Source organism: Perca fluviatilis, chromosome 4 (genome assembly GCF_010015445.1).
Source record: "Perca fluviatilis chromosome 4, GENO_Pfluv_1.0, whole genome shotgun sequence".
In the NCBI taxonomy this organism is placed as follows: Eukaryota; Metazoa; Chordata; class Actinopteri; order Perciformes; family Percidae; genus Perca; species Perca fluviatilis.
Genome location: NC_053115.1, coordinates 14,888,838 through 14,897,504, shown reverse-complemented (window position 1 = coordinate 14,897,504; position 8,667 = coordinate 14,888,838). Strand labels below are relative to the sequence as shown.

General features: G+C 38.9%; 1 pseudogene; it reads left to right on the top strand.

Moving 5' to 3' along the window:
• Nucleotides 1-6,647, top strand: part of LOC120556697 — a 44,148-nt pseudogene extending 37,501 nt beyond the window's left edge.
• Nucleotides 6,648-8,667: the final 2,020 nt, after the last annotated feature.

Genomic DNA, 8,667 nt, shown 5'->3' with positions numbered 1-8,667 from the left:
ATTTGCACGAGTATTCACCTGAAGTTTTGTTGACCAAATCCAACTTTCTGAGTCTCATGCAGGGTTATCTCTGCCATTATAGAGCTTAGGGGCGAAGCGCCAAAGCGATATATAAACATAAAAACTATTTGGACATCATCTGGACTGCAAAACATAGACTGTATAGAAGCCACGATGAACAGGAGGGCTCCCTGCTTGTTGTCTTCCTGGACCGCACGTGCTGTATGATAGACACAAACAGTCATTACAACCACACACACACACACCATGCATGTTGCACCACAGCTTGGCCCAGGTACAGCCGACACATTAGATAGTGTGTGGTGGAAAAGAGAGGAAAAAAGGAGAGGGGGACTGTGAGAATTATAAGGTTAATAATCATTTGCATAATAGATGTGGATGTAGAATTTTAGTCTGTGTACAGTTATCTGTTGTTGATAATTGCTACAACTCCTCAAGACCAAAGCCAGAGTTCCGTCTCCTGCTTGCTACCTGCTGGTTTTAAAGTGAAGCGGTTAGCCAGCCACGACACAGAAGCTAAGCGACAGCTTAGCTAAGGAACACTCACCAACCCGTGAGGGCTGACTAGCCCGCTTTAAAGATTGGACAAGCTATTCTCATTTTAGTGACGGCTCCACTCCAAGTTTTGCTTCTATTGGTCCTTCCCTAGCTGCAACCAACAACAACTTCAGCTAAGCTTTTGCAAAAATAACTGTGTTAATGAAAGCATCACCAATATGCAAATGAATGTGTGACGTCATTGCACCTAAAGCCTCCTGAAATCTCAGGGAAAACCCTGTCATGCACTATCACACATCAAACAATGCAATGTGAGGAAACATCCCTCAACATTCTATGGCTGCCATGCTTATAGTTTACCAAATTAGGAGTTACTCTGATGCTCTAAGCGTATCAATTTGATCTATTTAAAGTTCTGTTGTAAACATATTTATCTCCTGTCATATCTTTACTAATGGCTATAACCCCATTAACACGCTCTGACCAGTGCCTTGAAGAAATAGATACTTGGATATCACAGAGACTTCCTCCAGCTTAACAAAGAAATAAAGAGCAGGGTGGTAGTTTTAGGAAAGAGGAGGAAAGATGTAAACTTTTTACCTTTGCTTGAAGGAAGGGAACTTAAAAAGCAAAGAGAAGTGGTAAAAAAGCAACCTAAGTGTCCTTATAGATAATGATCTAAATTTTAGCAGTCACATTAAAACAGTGCATAAAATCATTTATACCTTCATCATAAAAATATCAATAAACTAAAAAGAATATATTTCAAAGGAGGATCTTGAAAAAATCATACATGCTTTCATTTCCTAGTGGGATTGATTATTGCAAATGTGCTGGACTCCCTCAAAAAGACTTTAAAACCACAAAATCCAAAGGGGCAAGTAGTGCAGCCAGGATCCTTACTAAAACAAAAGAACAGATCATATTATGCCAATCTTAAAAAGTTCTTACACTGGCTCCCAATTTAATACAGAATGGATTCTAAGGCACTTCTGTTAGTTTTTTTGGCAACTAAAGGGGATGGGACCAAACTACCTGCATGACATATTCCAACAACATTCTCAACCAAGACACCCTTAGATTAAAACATTAGCAACTACTACTGAAACCTACTGTCAGAACAAAAACAGGGGGAAGCAGCTTTTTAACCACTATGGTGTCGATCTTTGGACCAGCTTCCAGAGGACATACAACAAAATCTGAACTTGAAAGAGATTTTCACTCATAGAGAAACACATTCTCACAACCGTGATCTGAATGTAATAACACTAATTCACAAATGTGTAGATTTATTTTTACCATAGATACAATGACAGTAGCAAATTTGTAATGCAACGTTTACTGATTTTTATATATATTATTATTATTTTATATTAAACAATGATGGGTAAATGTTGCATTACAAAGTTTGCAGCTATCATTGCATCTGTAAAAATCAATCTACACATTTGTGAAATTCTTTGTGAATATTTTTCAATAGGTGGGAACCATTTTTTCTCAACGCGTTTTTAAACGTTTTGCATTTTACCTTCATAGTCATAAATTAGTGCGGCAAGGCAGAAACACATTAGCTATTTGTTTACAATGTTGTTTTCCCTGTGTATGTATTTTAAAGTGGAAAATGTAAACAGACCAACAGCTACCTGTAATGACTGCCTATAACTGCACCCTCAGTAATAATGTGATCATCAGCTACAAGTTTATGAGAAAAGTTCAGCAGCATCATAATTCAATTCAATTTTTATTTATAGTATCAAATCATAACAAGAGTTATCTCGAGACACTTTTACAGATAGAGGTAGGACTAGACCACACTCTATAATTTACAAAGCCCCAACAATTCCCCCAAGAGCAAGCAGTTCGACAGTGGCGAGGGAAAAACTCCCTCTTAGGAAGAAACCCTCGGACAGCACCATAAGAAGAGCTGTAGCTAGTAACATTAGCATTATATTTTATTATGCTTGAGCAACTGTATTTATTCAGTCACAGCATTCTTGCCATAGGCCCCTCATACATGTTATCGGTTCATTATGGCTGCTGCTTAAACTCACCGTAAGTCAACTAGCCTGCCAACACAAATCAAACAGCCTACCTTTCTGTCATGCCAATGTAAACTTCCTACTTTCAAGCAAACACACCTAGCAATCTCTTCCTCTCTCTGCATCATGTTTTTATTGAACAACATGGCATCATGACTGGCTTAAGTGGGCCATTGCAGGATAATCCAGTATTTAGCCTGAGTTGTAGGTTTACATATTTTTCCAAGTAAGGTTTTGCTTTGTGTAAGTCATTGTATTATAGATTTTGTTTTTATAAAATCACAGTGTTGTACATAATCTCAAGTAATAATAAGCCTACATGAATCCCACTATAATATGTCACATTTTCATCATTAGGTTAATCTGGAAAAAAATGCTTGTTAGGCTTTATCCATCATCATCATCATACAGTGTCAAAGATTACACCTTTAAAAGGTCACCAAAAGGTAGAGTAGAGTCAGTCAGTTTAGCAGGTTATACTAGGTAACGTTAGATGTGGTGCATAGTAATACTAATATGGAATGTAGTGGGAGAGGAATTCTAAAAATAAATTAGTTTTAACAGAACAATTATCAATAAGTAAAATGGCATACATTTATTTTAACTAACAACAATAATTGTTTGCTTTGTATTTAATCCCCAGGAAATGGACCAGAGCTCTTCTGACTCTACAGTGATCCTTGAACTAAGTTCCCTCCTGAAAACAGCAAGGACATAAGTGTTCCAGAACTCAAGACAGCAGAAAGTGTATTTGTAAGTTCACATACAATCCAATGCACAACTTGGTCTGACAATAACAGTAGTGGGGAAATTGTATGGTTTTAACCTGTTAAGTCCGGAAGGACCTGGTACCGGGTTCCACAGCACTAAGTGGTCGCGCTATTGTAAATTTGTGCTTGTTTAAAACTCTAGCCAATCACAGCCAAAACATCTTAAACTCTAGACCAATACTTCTCAGAGCCATTTTCAGAAAATATACAAATTTGGCTCACTACCACTGATTGGATTTGGCTCTACCTCCGGTACTTAAATTTGAAGTATTTAATGATATGGCATTTTTCTGTAATCAATAGTATTAAAGGAGAACTCCTGGCAATTTTTACAATATTCTTGCTATACCTACTGTATGTAGTACCGTCGATAGCAAAAAATGAGCCGATTCGGTTGCTAGCAGCCGGAGACTAATACAACTAGCGCCCAGAGCTCTCACTCAGCTAAAACGGCGGTTTGGGGGCATAAGATAAGAGTGCCTTTGTGCCTCTTAACAGACCCAAAATGCAATTAAAACATCTGTACAACATGAACAGGGCCCTTACATGACAACAAGATGCATTTAGCAACTTAGCCATTGTTTAAATTCACCTACCCTGTTAGCTGCTAGCTGCCGTCTGGGATGAGTGAGTGTGTTTCAGCCAGGCTCCGGTAATAATCATCACGCAGCAGTTCTGTGTGTATTTGTAGCATATATATCCATTTTTGTGTGCGTTGGTGAGTTGGAGTCTTGCCAGTGTTGATTGTTGTGGTTTCCTTAGCCGGGCTAGCAGGCCCGGCCGGCGTCCCTGCTTCTGCTTCCTGCCCGCCCTCCTGGCTTACCGCGGCCGACAACAATCCAACGAGCAACCGCTGGTCTGGTGGATGTCCTCCAGAAGACCATTCAAGCCTTCGCTGCAAAATTTTTTATTTCCCACCTCAAAAATGTAGTAGTAGTACTGTAAATGTACTGTAGTGATTATGACCATATTAGTGACTATGTAACTACATGGAAACAGACCAAATTATGTTTGCCTTGTACAGTAAAATAGTGTTACAGACGCGCTGAAGTCCCGTTTGAATTCAGTTGTAGCAGGAAAAGGTAAACAGTGTGCAGGTTGGAGGAGCGTCGTGTGTGAAGAGTGAAGAGCGGAGGTGTTCACAAAGGAAGAAGCTTGGAGTAATGTAACTATGGAGCCAGAGCTAGCCTTCAGTAACGCTATTACTGTACAAGAAACAGGCATTATTTGGCCCGTTTCCATGTAGTAACATAGTCACTAATATGGTCATAACCACTACAGTGCTCAATTACCTATTTTTGAGGGGGAAATAAAATATAAATTTTATCAGCAAAGGCTTGAATGGTCTTCTGAAGGGCCTCCCGAACCAGACGCTCCACTGGATTGTTGTCGGCCACGGTAAGCCAGGAGGGCAGGCAGGAAGGAGAAGCTGGGACGCCGGCCGGGCCTTCTAGCCCGGCTAAGGAAACCACAACAATCAACACAGACAAGACTCCTACTCACCAACGCTAGATGGATCACACACAAAATGGATATAAATGCTACAAATACACAGGGAACTACTTTGTGATGATTATTACAGAAGCCGGGCTGAACACAAATGCATCTAGTTGTCATGTAAGGGCCCTGTTCATGTTGTACAAACATTTTAATTGCATTTTGTGTCTGTTAAGAGGCACAAAGGCACTCTTTATCTTATGCCACCAAAACTGATGTTTTAGCTGAGTGGGAGCTCTGGGCATTAGCTGCAGCAGCTCCGTGTAGCTAGCACCGATTTGACTCATTTTTTATTTTTCGTCAGTACTCACATAGGTATAGCAATCAAGATTAACGTAAAAATTGGTTTTGGACAATGATTTACAAAGACATAAAGGTAATTGTGAATTTGCATGTGAGCTTAACTAAAAGGGATCTGGTCAGCTATGTACATGTCTCATGTTATTTAAGTAGTCCTATGTGATATAAAGCTGATTTTGTCAGTAAGTAAATGAAACCGGTACTTACTTGCAGCCAGATCAAGGCTAAAAAAGGAAGTGCAATACCAACCAGGTAGAGCATTGCTTGGTTTTTGCTAAGTAGTTGTTAGGGACTTATGGGGCTGAAAAAAATTAATCAAAAATATTATCAAAATCACAATATGGCCAAGTGCAATATGTAGATTGAAGAAACAGAGATGCCCTGGCCTACAAATCATGTTTTTCAGATATAGGAAAAAAGACCCCAACAAAATATTACATCATCATGAATTTTAACTTTTTTAAGTAAAAATGTATATTGTGACAAAAAGAAAAGCTTTTATTTTTTTTCTCTCCATATAGAGACGGAGCGTATTTAAGTCCCTGGCACGCGGGGGAACAGCACTCTGCCCTCCGTTTACTTGTATTGTGTCAAGGTTTTCTCCTCTTTATTCCTTCTGCTAGCAAACAACAGAAACATGAGTAATCAGCAGGAAGAATGGGAAGACTGGAATCCTGACACTAAACTAAAGTTATGTCCAACATTACCTGTGTTAGCTTACCTTACAGACTGTAGATAGTCTAAAACTGACATTTGGATATTTGACTTGTTAATAAAATGCTTGCTGCAAACGTAACATTGGGCATATTGTTAGCTTAGTGTCAGAATCCCACAGTCTAACCATTCTCTGCGCTGTTCCTCCGAGCTCTATATCCACTTTAGTCATCATAAAAGCTCAGTTTTTCGGTTCCACAACTTATGAAAACTTAGGTTCTGGGTTCTATATATTGTTGGTAGTAAATATCACCACACGGCAGCTTTTAGGAATGTTTCGGTTTGCCAGCAGACAAAATTGAAGATGAGGCACCTTCATCCAATACAAGTCGATGGAGAGCAGAAAGATGTTTTCCTCTCTGGTGGGAGTATGACACGATGTGCTGTGTCTCTATTGTGCAGCCCTAGGTGGTTATGAGGTAACATCTAGCAACCATCTAGTTGCCATCTAGTCCCCTTGTAACAACCACACTTTTACAGTTTTTTTTCAGTCTAAATGACTTATTATTATTATTATTATTATTAGCACGACAATAGAAACCACCTAGTTACTACTGTCCAGACACCCATCATTTTAGATTTTTAATCTTTAAACTTTGCAAGCAATTTTATATTGATTGGCCTTACTTCTTTGTCTAAGGTTCATCAAAATGGCGAAAGAAGTGGAGCACCCGAGGAGGTCCAGGCTGTGGAGAGCAATCTCATGGACAACATCAACTCTGGCAGGGTTCCTGGTAAAGCCCAGTGTGAAGCATCTATCAAGGGATCCTCAGAGGTGCTTAGGGAAAGGGAGCTGGCAGGCAGTTAAGTTCTATGTGAAGAACCGCGTGACACTTTAAAAGCGTCTAGAAAATAACTAATGGAAATCTAAATTGTAATCACTGAACATAATTCTTTTTGGCCATCTAAGTACTTCTACAATCCCACAACTAGGTAGCAGCTACTTGAATTCAGCTCATATCTGAGCATGCAAAGACATTTTATTAAGATTGTTAAAGCTCTTTTGTTTTCAAATTTAATATGTCAACATGCTCTGACTATTATTTCATTGAGTGATGTCATTTACATTTTTATCCTAAAGAACATTGTGGTAGTCGGTCATGGGTGGTTGGAGAAATGGAGGTAGAGAGAGACACAGGTTGTAGAGAGAGTGAAAGGTTTGTAGAGAGAGACAGGTTTGCAGGGAGAGAGAGACAGGTATGTAGGAAATGAGAGAGACAGGTATGTAGGTAGAGAGAGACAGGTATGTAGAGAGAGACAGGTATGTAGAAAGGAGAGAGACAGGTATGTAGATTAGAGAGTGAGACAGGTATGTATATTAGAGAGAGAGACTATGTAGGGAGAGATAGATGGGTGAGTAGAAAGAGAAAGTGTTCCTGAACATTTTTTAAAATAAGAAACAGAGGTAAAGAGAGAGAAACACGTACAGGGAGAGAGACAGGTTTGTAGAGAGAAATCGAGGTCAGCAGAGACAGACAGGTTTGTAGGAAGTAAGAGAATAAGGTGAAGGAGAAGGAATGATCATAGCAAAGAGCCAGGACAAATTAATTTGTATATGGATGAGTTGTGATAATAAAGTTAATCTGCAATGTAAACACCATTGCTTCTGTGGCATTTCCTGAATGAACATTAATATATAAAGTACTACAAGTCAAAGGTTGGTTGGAACAATACCGACAGGAAACGAAGAAAAATTAACAAAACAAGTACAAGGTGCAGGCAACTGCTGTCACTCACTGTCCCTCAGTTTATGGAAGCAACACAGACTGCTGCCTGCTCACAGCTCTTAGTGTCCTGTCCTAGTAGGACTGGTAATTTAATTTAATCTGAGAGCTATAGAAAACATTTTGGTTCTTATATATATTCTTTGGAAATATAGTTTTCAAATGTTTATATATTTGACATGTTAAGTGAGGAAGTTTGGCTCTGTTTTAGGCTCACTAAGGGTGCAATCAGTGGACAGCCTTTGCTCTACAGGGAGCCAGGTTTTCCTTTGTCACCTGTTTTCAATGGCAAGGCTGTGCGCACTCAGTCTGTACTGTGCCGATCCATAACCATGCTCAAATAATCTGCTATGGTGTCCTGTTGATTTAGAGCAACAAAACATGTAGTTGTAAACAAAACTACATCATCTATTGGAAAATAGATGATGTAGTTTTGTTTTAAGATGTGGTAATCTAGTTGAGTTGTTGGTTATGTTCCTGATGCTTTGGTGGGAATGGTTTGTGAACTCAGCTGGGTAAGCGGGTGTCCATTTTTTCATCTCTTGGCACTTGATAATATGAGAGGGGTCACTATGTTTAGATGTGTCCAACATTTAATTGCTTATTTTGGTTTTAAGTTCTGATAAACTGGCCTAATTCTGCCTCTTTGCATTATATTTAGTTTTCCTCTTGACATGTAGGAGAAGCTTACAGAACTCTGCATGCAAGGTGTCAATAGTGTGTTATCTTATTGATTCAATTCTTGTTTTGTAAGTGGACCGGACCCCCACCTCGCTGGTATGGAGTGCACTTGGTTCAAACACACAACTCAAATGAGTTTTAGCCAAATTCTAATTGGCATTTTGTTTTTACATTTTTGTACAGCATACAAAGTCCTGCGTTCATTAAAAAGTCATTAAAATGCCCTTTACATTACTTTCAGTAGCTTTGTAGAACAATCTTGTGTCAAATATACGCTAAAGCTTTTTGAAAGTAAATAAAAAAGCATGTATATTCTTTTATATGTTTATCAATGAGGGTATATAGGGTATAAATATGATCAGCGGTTTTATTGTGATGTCAGTAGTCTGGTGTTTGAGTGGAGGATAGGGCATAACAGGTCTG